General features: G+C 44.7%; 1 long non-coding RNA gene across 1 annotated transcript; it reads right to left on the bottom strand.

Annotated features, from left to right (window-relative positions):
- Positions 1-2424: 2424 nt before the first annotated feature.
- LOC309542839 lies at positions 2425-6293 on the bottom strand. Its single transcript, XR_014224463.1, has 3 exons — positions 6225-6293; positions 4127-4224; positions 2425-2556 (listed from the first exon to the last, which is right to left on the bottom strand). It is a non-coding gene; the product is annotated as an uncharacterized lncRNA (long non-coding RNA).
- Positions 6294-14204: the final 7911 nt, after the last annotated feature.

Below are 14204 nucleotides of genomic sequence, written 5' to 3'. Positions count from 1 at the left end.
GTGCAAACTTCCCTGCAAAGCCTGCTCGCTTCAGTCTTTTATTTCCCCACCATAAAAAAATTCCTTCCAGTAGCACCTTAAAGACCAACTAAGTTAGTTCTTGGTATGAGCTTTCGTGTGCATGCACACTTCTTCAGATACACTTCAGATACAGAAGTGTGCATGCACACGAAAGCTCATACCAAGAACTAACTTAGTTGGTCTTTAAGGTGCTACTGGAAGGAATTTTTTTATTTTGACTATGGCAGACCAACACGGCTACCTATCTGTAACATTTCCCCACCAGTGCCGGATTTACGTATAAGCTAAACAAGCTATAGTTTAGGGCCCTACTCTCTTGGGGGCCCCCAAAAAAATTAAAGGGAAAAAAACCACTAGGTGTACATTTTCAAAATATAAGATAGAAAACAAATAAAATAAAACCTACATACAGCAACAGTGGCAAATGACTTTAGATACCTATTAGGTCCATAAATTACCATATAGCATATCTTCAACACAAAAAAGAGTGACGATTTGTTGTTGACAAAGGACAGCTGAACCTATAAAGGGCCCCATTACCTCCAGTATCTGAGGGCCTCATCAAACCTAAATTTGCCAATGCCTAACATTTGCCTGTTGTCCCGATGCGACACACGTCTACTCTGAAGACGGTCCCATTGAGTTCAAAGCAAGGACATAAAAATGTTCCTTTTTAACCAGGCCTTTGGTTGATTTGATTGACATCCTGTGCCCTTTAAAATATGCTGGTGGGTTTTTTTTTGGGGGGGGGAGGTGTTATTGGGTTGTTTTTATTTTGATTATGTATTTTGTGGTTTTATATTTCAGTTTTATTCTGCAAACCTCTCTGAGACCTGCGAGTATAGGGCGGTATATAAATTCAATTAAAAGCAGAAATAAGAATAACACTTCCTGATAAATAGGCACAGAACTGCAGCCTAAAATCTTCCGTTTTCCCCATTCAACACAAGCCTCTTTGGGAAAAGTTAAACAAATGTTCTTAAGTGTGGTTACGTGAACACCGGTGGATATGTGAATATGAATGTTGGCTTAAAGAAAGCTCTCTTTAAAAATGGATAATATACTTGAATAGCAAGGGGAGAGGCAAAAGCCTAGAACCTGATTCATTTTCTGTCTAAAGGGGCAATAACGAACTGGGCCAAAACTAATCAAATGAATTTCTGTAGCTAAAGCGGAACAGGCCAAAGTTTCTACACTTAGGCAGTGTTACCAGAAAAATCCGAGGGCTCCCTTGGACAAAATAAAGACACCAACCAGGATAACTTGGAGCAAAACAGCAGCCTGTAGGTTTGGCCTTTATTGAACTGTTGCAACAGGGTGTTCCCCTCACTTGCAGGAGAGAGGAAAGACCCAGAAAGATGGTGTGCAAGACCTTATAAAAACTTTTGAAATTCCCATCCTCTAGGTCAAGCCCACCCCCAGAAACATCATGCATACATTACAGAAAGGAGGGGTTGAGGGAGGAGTTGTGGTGGTAACCTGAGTGTCCTGTCACCTGGCTGGTTCCTCCTTTCCCCCTCCCCATGAGTCACTACCAGGAGACAAAGGGGAGTTGGCAGTTTCCTGTCCCCAGAGGGAAGATCTGATCGTTGTCCTTTGTTTCAGTCCATGCTGAATCCACTCCCATATGCAAGTTCTTTGTGATCTTGATGGTCTTCTGTCTAGGACCATCAGGGTTGGCATAGCAACTGGGCAGGGCTCCTGTGGATGTGCTGGGATGGTGAAGGGATTATGGCTGACCAGAACCAAGCCACCCCCCCTTTGATAGTCCTTGTCATATGGAGTAAAACAAAAACGGAACAGTGCAAATCCGATGTATGGTTGATTTTTCTATGAATTTATAACAGAAGTGTGGCATATGTAGTGTGTGAGTGTGAGTGTGTGAAGTTTGTACAAACTGAATGATTGGGGTGGGGGGTTCCTGCTACAGCAGGAAGACCCAGCTGCACAAATATAAGATGGGGGACACCTAGTAGTAGTACTTGTGGAAATGATCTATGAGCTGAACATGAGTCAACAGTGTGATGCAGACCCCAGAATTGTGACTCCCCTTTGCAGAAAAAGGTTCCTCACCCCTGAAATACAATATTGTCTCTCTGAAAGCTATTGTCTGTTGGTGACTGTGTTTGTATGAGAGACTTCCATCAGACCACAACTATGTTTAAGGCATGAGCCATAGAAGTTCTGAAGAATATAGTGCTTTCCTTCTCTTTGAAGGTGGTAAATCCCTGATTGAGTTTCCTATACTTTAACATCATTTTAATTAGCGTGAAGGAACATGCTAACTCTTCACAACCCCAAGGCTATTTTTAAAAATATCAAAGCTTTCAGGTTATAAAGATAGGTTGGAGTATATTAGTTCTGCAGGGTACATTTAATTTGTTGTTAGATTATGTTGCAGATTAAGCTGTCACAGGAAACTGTCTTGTCAAAAGACTGATGAGTAGGTATCATCGCAGTGGCATGTTTTGTATTTGATCTCTGATTAAGCTTCACACCTCTTGGAATGCAGGTCTGAACAACTCTCTTTCCACTCTATAAAAGAACAGGTCAAATAGATGTTTTGTTTCTCCTTGTCTTTGTGGTATTATACATCTTAGTAATAAGCCTGAGATGATTAATACTTTTATTATATTTTGGGGGAAAGCTGATAAAATGACTGGTTATGCAATCTGAACAACTATCCAGATCACATATGGGCTGAACTCACCACGGGCAAATCACTGAAGTCTTTCCATGATTTATTTCTGTTTAAATAATTCTCTGTACAGGACTGAGCAGAAAATTATCAGCCACTGGAGGGCATCACAGTGTTAGCAGCAAAGAGAAGAGAATGAGAACTTGAAAAACAATTTTGCTATTCTTTGCATGTTTACTCAAAAGTAAATCCCATTGATTTCCATGAGGCTTGCTTCCAGGAATAGCATTGCACCCCTCAGTTGCCCTATTCAGTTTTAAAAACAATTGAATAAATATAAAAGATGGTGATAGTTTTGAAAGCACATGGTGGTTTATTGTTAGAAAAACAGATGACCTAAAAAGAGAAGATCTCTTCTTAAATGTTGGTGACCAGAGAATTTAAGCTAGTGGTTAGATTTTAAAAATAACAAATAACCAACAAAGATTTAATTGAGTTACATTAAGGTATTCTTAATGATGTTCTATTTCATGCCTACCCTTTTAAAAGTCACATTTGAAAGATTTTTCTCTAAATGGAATTCTCTTTAAATGCCCAGAGTTTTTAAAGAATAAGAGTTCACAAGGAACCCTTGAAAAGGATGGCTCATAGGATTTACTATGAGATGCAAATCTATACTTTGAGCTGATTCCCTAATAGCGTCACTTGAAATGAAAGGTGTTAGCTAAAATAGCCTTTTTGATAATGCCACACACAAAATGAGACACTTGCTGCACTGAGAAAGACAAGGAACGATGCCCAGCAGATTGCTAGACAATGTGCCAGTGACTGCTAGCTAAAGCTGTGTGAGAGCATTCAACTCTCTGCTGACAGCGGCAACACTCACAAAATGTACAAAAGCATGAAGACGGCTTTTGGACCAGTGGTCAGAAAAACTGTCCTACTGAAAACCTTGTCTGGAAAGATAATCACAGATCACAGCAAGCAGATGAAGTGATGGGTGGCGCACTATCAAGAACTGTACTCAGCAGAAAGCATGGTCTTCGCCACAACAACTGACAGCTTTCCGCCTGTTTGGAAGAGCTGGATATTCCTGCCTCCCTTGAAGAATGCCATCAACTATTCGGCATGTGGTAAAGTTCAGGACTGCAAGAAGATTAAACCTACCCATTCTGAAGGAAATCAGCCCTGAGTGCTCACTGGAAGGACAGATCCTGAAGCCAAGGCTCCAATACTTTGGCCACCTCATGAGAAGAGAAGACTCCCTGGAAAAGACCCTGATGTTGGGAAAGATCGAGGGCACAAGGAGAAGGGGACGACAGAGGACAAGATGATTGGACAGTGTTCTCGAAGCTACCAGCATGAGTTTGACCAAACTGCGGGAGGCAGTGGAAGACAGGAGTGCCTGACGTGCTCTGGTCCATGGGGTCACAAAGCGTCGGACACGACTAAACGACGAACAACAACAACAATGTTCAGGAACAGGACGGAATCCTAACAGAAGTTCTGAAAGCTGAACTCACCTCTTCCCTCATGATGCACCTCCATGGCCTACTCTTGCAGTGCTGGAAAACAGTGCCACAAGACACACTCAACTCCAGCATTGTGGCCCTTTGCATGGACAAAGGTGACTGCCACCTTTGTGTAACAACTACTGTGGAATCTCCCTGCTGAGTACTGTGGGGAAAATACCAACTCTGTGTTATAAAGATGTCTGCAGACGTAACACGGAGGCTGCCAACATTAACCCTGCCTTGTGGCGATCCCCTGCAGACGACTCCAATGCCTGGAGACAGTCAGGTCTTGTATCCACAGCAGTGACCAGAAGAAAAATGATTGCCGGGAGGAGCACAGAGAGTAGAAATGCCATGGTGCATCTGCCCCAGTGAAACTGGACAGCTTCATCTGCCCCAGCTGCAATAAAACATGACTCTCCCATATAGGTCTCTACAGTTTGACTTTTGATGCACTCTTCCATTGACTCTCTTGAGAGACAGATGCCAACAACAATGAGATGCACTGGCACCAACTCCTGGGGGCCCTGGGGACTTGGGCATGCACAATAATAATAATAATAATAAATTTTATTTATATCCCGCCCTCCCCAGCCGAAGCCGGGCTCAGGGCGGCTAACAACAATAAAACAGTACAAAAGTACAACATAAACAACATTCTAAAATCATTCATTATAAAAATTAATTAATTCAAGCCACTAGCAACCATTGGGCCAGAGCTCCGCGAAGATTGCCGAGGGAGGGAGTCAGGCTGTGCCCTGGCCAAAGGCCTGGTGGAACAGCTCTGTCTTGCAGGCCCTGCGGAAGGATGTCAAGTCCCGCAGGGCCCTGGTCTCTTGTGACAGAGTGTTCCACCAGATCGGAGCCACAGCCGAAAAAGCCCTGGCTCTAGTTGAGGCCAGCCTAACTTCTCTGTGGCCTGGGACCTTCAAGATGTTTTTATTTGAAGACCGTAGGTTTCTCTGTGGGGCATACCAGGAGAGGCGGTCCCGTAGGTACGAGGGTCCTAGGCCATATAGGGCTTTAAAGGTTAAAACCAGCACCTTAAACCTGATCCTGTACTCCACCGGGAGCCAGTGCAGCTGGTATAGCACCGGGTGAATGTGATCTCGCAGCGAAGACCTCGTAAGGAGTCTCGCTGCAGCATTCTGCACCCGCTGGAGTTTCTGGGTCAGTCTCAAGGGCAGCCCCACGTAGAGCGAGTTACAATAATCCAGTCTGGAGGTGACCGTCGTGTGGATCACAGTGGCTAGGTCAGGGCGAGAGAGGTAAGGAGCCAACTGCTTAGCTTGGCGGAGATGGAAAAATGCCGCCTTTGTTATAGCTGCAATCTGCGCCTCGATGGAAAGGGAGGTGTCGAAGATTACACCCAAACTCTTAACGGACGGTGCTGGCACTAATTGCGCCCCCGCAAGAGATGGGAGTTGCCCCCCCAATCCCATATCGCCCCGTCCCAGCCACAGGACCTCTGTCTTCGAAGGATTTAGCTTCAACCGGCTCCCACGTAACCATCCAGCCACAGCTTCCAAACATCTGGTCAGTGTGTCTGGGGCCGAGTCAGGATGGCCATCCATCAACAGATAGAGTTGGGTGTCATCGGCATACTGATGACAACCCAGCCCAAAACTCCGAACAAGCTGGGCGAGGGGGCGCATAAAGATGTTGAAAAGCATCGGGGAGAGTATCGCACCCTGAGGTACTCCACACACCAAGGAGTGGCGCGATGACAATTCCCCCCCAAGCGCCACCCTCTGTCCCCGACCAGAGAGAAACGAGCGCAGCCATTGAAGGACTGTGCCCTGGATCCCCACGTCGGCAAGGCGGTGGTCCAGAAGTTCGTGATCGACCATGTCGAAAGCTGCTGATAGATCTAGAAGAATCAGCAGCCCCGACCCGCCTCGATCCAGCTGTCTACGAAGGTCATCTGTTAGGGCGACCAGAGCCGTCTCGGTCCCATGACCAGAGCGGAAGCCGGACTGGAATGGATCCAAAAAATATTTGCTGTGGATGCCTGGCCTCCAACCCTGCTGCTGCTGTGCCTGCTGCCTTACTTTTGGTGTTCCGGCGTCATGGCAGCAACAGGACTGGGGCCTGTGCCTCCGTCGTGGGGCCTTTGTTGGGACTCGGTGTGGCCACAGACATGCTTGTGGGATGCAGCCACAGCAGGCCCCAACAGAGGTCCCGTGGCGTAGGCCCTGGCCCCGGCCTAGTCACCGCCACTGTGTTGTAGTGCGCACATGTGCCACAATGTTGTGACGTGGCGTCATGACATCATGGCGTGCATGGGCTGCACACCCACAGTGTGGGGCCTAAGCTGGTGTGCCTGAGGAGATGGATGGTTGAATAGTCTCAATGATGTCTTTGAAACAGTTTATACAGTGGAACCTCAGTTGTCGAACGTAATCCGTTCCGGAAGACCATTCGACTTCCAAAATTTTCGACAACCGAGGCGCAATGGGCAGTCAGCAAACTCAATTGAGAAAATTGAGAAACTCGCCTCAGAAGCCACTCAACTTCTGAGGCGTGTTCGAAAATGGGAGCAATTACTTCCGGGTTTTCAACATTTGAAAACCAAAACGTTCAACTTCTGAGATGCTTGAAAACCAAGGTTCCACTGTATATCTACATAATAATGGCCATTTTTGTATTTTATTAGCGGTACTAAGGAACCTTTTGGGTGTGTCTAACAAACATGGATTAGCTTCAACTTTACATCTTTCCCACTGAAATCAACAGGATTAAAAAGTTGGATCGTGCTCTTATGTTCCACTAGCTCAGTGTATGGAGCTTATCTGTTCTTCATCCCTAACCAACTGAAATAAAACAAAAGCAGACATGCTGTGACATTGGCCTCTTCTGTAGCCAACCTCATCCAAGTGCAGTGTATGTTCCTTCCCCTATTTCTCATTTTTCTTTTAAAAATAAAATGGTCCATATGGTGTGAATCATCTTACTGAACCATCCAACAGTTCACAACATGATTTAAATTGATGTTGCTGGGTTGTTGCTGTTTTTAAATTTGCACTTGAGCCTTAATGCAAATGTTGTTCTGAGAAGAATAGCATCAACAACTGTTTGTCTTGGGCTGGGTCTTTATACCAACATGTGTTTAGAAATACATGTTTTAAGAGAAATTCTGTTTTAAAATAAGTATTTAAATTAATATTGGAAGGCAGATTTTGTTTGTTTCTATTAAGTTGTGGATTGAGTGGAAATGGGATGGAACTGACTTTAAGAAAACGCCTGAAAAAGTGGTGCAATTATGAATAGAATGACCTGCCTATTATTAATTAATTAAATTTATATACTGCCCGTCATCTGAAGATCTGAAGACTGTCCACAAGAGAAAAATACAGGATAAAAGCACAAAATAAACAGTTTAAACAAAAACCAAACCAAACAATACCCCCCCTCAAAAAACACACCAAAAAACATTTAAAAGTCTGCAGAATATGAATTAGCCAAAGGCCTGAGGTGAAGAGGAACCTTTTCACCTGATGCCTAAAGATGTATAATGAAGGTGCCATATGAACCTCCCTGAGGAAAGCACTTAAAAAGGACCCATGACCATTAGGTCCAGTCGTGACCGACTCTGGGGTTGCAGCACTCATCTCACTTTAATGGCCGAGGGAGCCGGCGTACAGTTTCCGGGTCATGTGGCCAGCATGACTAAGCCGCTTCTGGTGAACCAGAGCAGCACACGAAAACGCCGTTTACCTTCCCGCCAGAGTGGTACCTATTTATCTACTTGCACTCTGAGGTGCTTTTGCTAGGTTGGCAGGAGCAGGGACCGAACAACGGGAGCTCACCCCGTCGCGGGGATTCGAACCGCCGACCTTCTGATCGGCAAGCCCTAGGCTCTGTGGTTTAACCCACAGCGCCACCCATGTCCTTTTTCTGGGTATCATCCTATTCTGGGTATCATCCATATGTATGTCTTTTGCACCTGACTTTATTTGGTAGATCTTGGGGTTCTGGTAAAAAAATGAAAACATAGAAGATGTGACAAGCCTGAAGTCAGCCTACTCTTGTTCTAGAGTACAGTGTCAGTACATGCAGAGAAACAGTGAAGCCCCAAAGGCCCAGCCAGCGCACCATGTGAACTAAGCTTGCTCCCTAGACTATGTCTCTGTCTCTGCCAAATCCTCTGAAATACACGCTGGGGCTCTGGCGCAAATATGCAAGGACTGCTTGGCAGATATGCAGTGGTGGGAAAACTTACCCGAGGGCAGATAAGTCTGAAAAACCCTGCGATAAAATGGCAAAGGTTGTTTTGCTGGGAAACCACTTGTGGCTCGACAGCAAGGCAGTAATATGAGGTATATATGAGACATCTTTTATAATGGGGCTTGACTCACAAGGCATGCTTCATCATTTGCTGCAAAGTGTGTTCACAGAATATCGGAATAGTTTTTTAAATAGTTTCCATCTGTTATGCCAGTAAGTTGGCTTGGTGTGATCAGATTTGCTGTTTTTAAGAAACTGCCAGAAAGAACTTCCCAGGCCGCAGCCTGAAATCACTTCAGAGGATTTGCACTCATATTTGCGGCTAACCCCGATATGTGTGCATCGTGGTGTTCCTTAAGGATAAGCCCAAATAATACAAATGTGCCCTCATCTAGATCTGCCTTCCCCAATAGGCTTCTCCAGATTTTTTGACCACAGCAACTCTCCCTTAGCTCCAGCCAGCACCAGGTGATAGAAGCTGCTGTCCAAAAATATCTGAAGGATACCAGGTTCTGTAGATTACAGAATGTGAGAAGCCGAGAGAAGACAGGCTAGGGAGAAGCACCACAGTAAAGTGGTACCTCAGGTTACATACGCTTCAGGTTACATACGCTTCAGGTTACAGACTCCGCTAACCCAGAAATAGTGCTTCAGGTTAAGAACTTTGCTTCAGGATGAGAACAGAAATCGTGCTCCGGTGCCGCAGCGGCAGCAGGAGGCCCCATTAGCTAAAGTGGTGCTTCAGGTTAATAACAGTTTCAGCTTAAGAATGGACCTCCAGAACGAATTAAGTACTTAACCCGAGGTACCACTGTACAGCTAAATAAATGCATAAATTGGTGGACTCCCTTCTCATTTTTTTCATTGTGGCTGGGCACCTAAGACAAAGCTAAGGGAAGGAAAGTTTTCTATCTCTGCTTCCTGCCTGCAGACATCTGTGCCAACCCTCAAAGCCTTTCTGGAGCAGTGCTGTCCCTCTCAAACAATGGGAGATAGGATGTGGAGGGGTGCCAAAAGGACTACTCCAAAACTAAGCATGGGTCTTAAATTAATGTATGGAAATTGATGGGAGGAGCAACCTGTGTCCCTTCCGACATTCCTTTGGAGAGGCCCTTGACTCTCCAGACAGGCTTTTTAGAAAGCAGCAGAGAAATAGGAAGGAAACTTTCCTTCAGTGAGTATAGGATCAAAGCCTTTATGTGTATCTTTCTAATTCCCCAATTTTCTCATTCTCTCATTGCCCTTGCCAATCTTTCTGCTTTACCCTCTTTCACCTCTTAAAATAAAACCCGAAACAAGCATAAAAACAAATCATACTGAGAAGCTAATGTTGAGCGCTTGTCAGGATGTTGTCAGCGGCTCCCAGCTGGTTGCCCAGGAAAGTATAAAGTCAAGGAAAAGTTTCTTACCATCCCTTTTTATTTCAATATTTACAGAGAGAGGCTATAGAACCCAGACTCCTGGATAATGTCATTGTCCCAAGTGAATCTCCACCCCCGTCTCTCCCACTTCCTCATTCGTCATTCTCATCCTCTCCTCTATGGATGCTACTATGTGCCCTCTGTCTTTGAGCTCTTTGCTCTCCCACTTTTAAGGTTTGCCAGGTTCTGGGAGATGGAGGGTCTGGAATGCTTTCTAATGACAACGTGTCAGCCGGGTGTTGCTCTGACTCTCCCATGATTTCCCAACTTTCCCCCTCATCTGCCTCTGAGCTGTGACCTCCCTCAAACCCCTGTTGTAATTCTAAACTGTCTTCCTCTTCCTCCTCCCTGGAAGGGTCAGGATGGGGAGGTGGTCTCCACCATTTCTCCTCTGCCCAGTCCCTGATAGCACTGCATTGGTTGAATATGATTTGACCTCTCAGCATCTGTCAGGAAGAAAGCCATGGGCCTTGTGCCCTGCATAAAGGACTCTCATTGCGCAACAGGGCTTTCCCACACCACCTTCCATGCCCACCACCCCTGAAATTGGCTCTCGGGGGGTCAGGAAAAAACCCAGAACAGTGTATGGGGGAAGGAGAGAGAGGATCATTCCACTGGGCAAACAGAAATACTTGCACTGATGAACCAATCAGAAGAGTGTGGCCCATGTGACCTAAGAGACTAGTGAGACCCATAGCACTGGAAACCACTGATGCCACTGGCTGATTAAGATAATCCACCTAGGGCCAGAACCCAGATTGTCTGAGGTGAGCCTGCCCAGGAACCATGAACCATGTGGCAAATGAGATGTCAGGAATGGAGGACAAACCAGGAGACAAGGCCAAGGAGCAAGCCAGATGTCAAGACAAGTCTCCACTGGAAAGCCTTTGTAGCCTTTGCTGATCAAAAAGATCTAACAGCTAGCCCAAGTGGGCAGAATCAGCCCGGAAGGTTCTTCACTGAAAAGGTGACCACTTGCAGTTCAGTGGTTCACCACTTGGGACAGCTGAACACAGTTACCAGAGGCTCCTGACAAGTATGACAGTTTTGGAGAAATGAACTGAACTTGCCCTGCACGATTGTTTCACAGCATGCTGAGCCATCTGGTTTCACTTTAAACCACAAATTGCACTTTTATTAGTTTTTCTAATATAGCCTTCACGATACGGTTCAGACACCATAAACTCAAGATTTCCCACTTCTTACTCCTGGATCCTTGAGCTGGATCTACACAATCTGTGGTCTTTTTAAGTTGTACAGAGTCCACAAGTTGGTTCTACTCTACGTTTTTCATTGCAGACAGCTAAAAGAAAGGGGGGGAGGGACAATTATTAAGCACCTTGTAGACTTCCACATACGACTGAAATTCATGGAATGAATTTCGCTTGGTGGATCTCAAGTTGTGAAGGCCTAACAACTGTTAGCATTTGAAACTTGAAGATATCCAAATACAGAGCTCTTGAACAGCCTCAGTGGTACTTGTAGAGAAGGATTGCTACTGACACCTTTGAAACTGATTGACCGTGCCAGCAACCCCCATTTTGGACCAGCTGCGTCTATACCTGCCCCACTCTCTGTGAACAGAATGGGTGAGACAACAGTGTGTGAGAACGAGCCTGCTGGATCAAGCCAATGGCCCATCTACACCAGCATTCTGTTCACAGAATGGCCAACCAGGTTCCTATGAGAAGCTGGACAGGAAGGAAACAGCACTGTCCCCACTTGTGAATCTCACCAACCGGCCTTCAGAGGCATACTTCTATCAACACTGAAGGTAGAACATAGCCATAGTGGCTAGTAGCTGCTGGTACCCAGTGCAGCTGCACCAAAAAGCCAGATAAGTGTTTGGAGGGGCAAAAGGGGAGGACTGGAGAGAGCCAGTGTGGTGTAGTGGTTAGGAGCGGTAGACTCGTAATCTGGTGAACCGGGTTCGCGTCTCCGCTCCTCCACATGCAGCTGCTGGGTGACCTTGGGCTAGTCACACTTCTCTGAAGTCTCTCAGCCCCACTCACCTCACAAAGTGTTTGTTGTGGGGGAGGAAGGGAAAGGAGAATGTTAGCTGCTTTGAGACTCCTTTGGGTAGTGATAAAGCGGGATAGCAAATCCAAACTACTACTACTACTCCTCCTCCTCTTCTTCTTCTTCCTCTTCCTCTTCTTCTTCTAATGTTTCCCACTGCTGTTCTAATGGCTAGAAGCAATTGTGCAATAGCATCAGTAGGCGCTCACACATCTAGAAAAAAGGACTTGCATTATGCAAGTTGATTATATATTATAGGATCTGCCTGTACTTAACAAGCAATGCCCACCTTACCATGCTTTCCCCCGCTTGCTCTCTCTCTTACACATTTTTACATAGATAAATGCATATATACATCCTGGTGGCGTGACTCATATACATAATGAGATGTGGGTGTGTGGAGGCTCTCTAATTCTGAGGCTCTCTCTGCTGGATGATTCATTGATGTTCCTTCCTCAATAAACGAGTCACCCATCCATAGCACAAGCTGGTAGATAAAAGAACTATGCTGCAAGGCATATAGGAACAGATTATTTTTAGGAAGTTTTTGTAGCTCAAGTCAACTCACCCACCCCACCCAGGGAAAAAAGCACTTTGTTTTCCCTCCAACCTTATTTTCCCTTTCAGTTGTTGATGCTAAAATGTGGGTGGCTCTTTAAACAAAGAAGTCACATGGCATCACCTAGCAACTTGAGGTTCGTAAATAGCTAACCATCACATTTCCCCCACCCTTAGCGGTTCCCCCTTGAAGGAAAACAGAGATGTACCATATTATGAGCAAGGGGAGGAACTATTGGGATGAGGTAATAAAGGTGAATTTTGGTCTTCAGTCCTCTAGGTCAGGGGTCTGCAACCCGTGGCTCCGGAGCTGCATGTGGCTCTTTTACACCTTTGCCGCGGCTCCGGGGCGGATACTAGCGAGGGGAGGAGGCGCATTGTGTGCCCCGACACTCTCCACTGTGGTAGACGCTGTACTGGCTGTGACGTCGCATGGGGGCGGTGCGTGCGTTAGTTACACACCGTCCCGACGTCACCTTCCCGGTTTTGCGGCTCCCAGTTGGTTTTTTCTTCGGAAACGGGTCCAAGTGGCTCTTTTTGTCTTAAAGGTTGCAGACCCCTGCTCTAGGTAAATGCATCGTAGAGCACTCTTAAAAGGAAAAAAAAAGTTAACTCTAAAATTTCACATATTGACTACAGAAGTTTGCTAACAAAGGTAGAAAATACATGTTAAGAATGAGTAACTCATAAACCATACCATTAAAAAAAAATAATGTGTACATTTCTACATTCAGTACATTCCAAACATTTTCAACAATTGTCTAGTGGTTTTTGTTTTCTTTTTATGAAACACTGAAGAGACTTGAATATCTTTTTATGTTCATTTTTGGACAAGTGAGCTATCCTGATAAATTTCTTAACTATATCTGTCAGTAGTTCATGTGCTTTGCTAACATTGCGTATGAGCCCATTAATAAAAAAAATGGTCCTGTTTAGGTCACAAGGACAGTCTCAATGCTAATGGATGGTGAGATGCAGTTACCCTTTCAACCCTATTAAAATGGAATATTTTTAAAAGTCCTCCAAGCACTAATTCAACAGCAAGCCATCTAAAATTTTAACCAGTTATTTATTTTAAGCATTTATATCCACTCATTGCTGTATGACCTCCTCACAAACAAATCAGAACAAATATTCAATAAAAACCAGACATAGATAAACCTCTGCATAAGCTTTGTGCAAGCAAATAAATAATAATAATAATAATAATAATAATAATAATAATAATTATTATTATTATTATTTATATCCCGCCCTCCCCAGCCAAAGCCGAGCTCAGGGCGGCTAACAACAATAAAATAATACAACATTCTAAAATCATTTCATAATAAAATTAATTCAAATCAAATCAGGGAGAATCCTCAATAAACAGGTTGTCTGGAGGAGCCCCAAGTTTCCTGTCGATGCAAATGAAGACCATTGACATGTGTTCCTAGAGAGACAGCTCAGTCCGCCGTGACCCCAATTTACAGGGTGAGATACACCATATAGTGAATTACGTGTGTATATGTAGGTGGGCCATCTCCTTAATTCTCCCCTCCTCCAAGAAACTGAATGTCAACCCTATTCCCCAATATCAACCCTATTCCCCTATTTCCCTAGGGGGAAAACTCTTTTATTAAGCATTAAAATAATAATTATTTTTTTAAAAAAAAGAAGAAGTTTGAATGAATCATTAAGAGTCTGGTTATCTTCCTCTGACAGAGCCCATTGCCTTGCCAGGGTATGTAGAATGTGTTAGGAATTTGGGAGAATGGAAATCATAAACAGTACGTGTCTTTGTTAGCCATCACTAAATTACTAACC

The sequence above is a fragment of the Podarcis vaucheri genome (assembly GCF_965113315.1).
Source record: "Podarcis vaucheri genome assembly, chromosome: 1".
In the NCBI taxonomy this organism is placed as follows: domain Eukaryota; kingdom Metazoa; phylum Chordata; class Lepidosauria; order Squamata; family Lacertidae; genus Podarcis; species Podarcis vaucheri.
The sequence above is the reverse complement of the archived record's forward strand: the minus strand, read 5'-3'. Positions and strand labels throughout refer to the sequence as shown.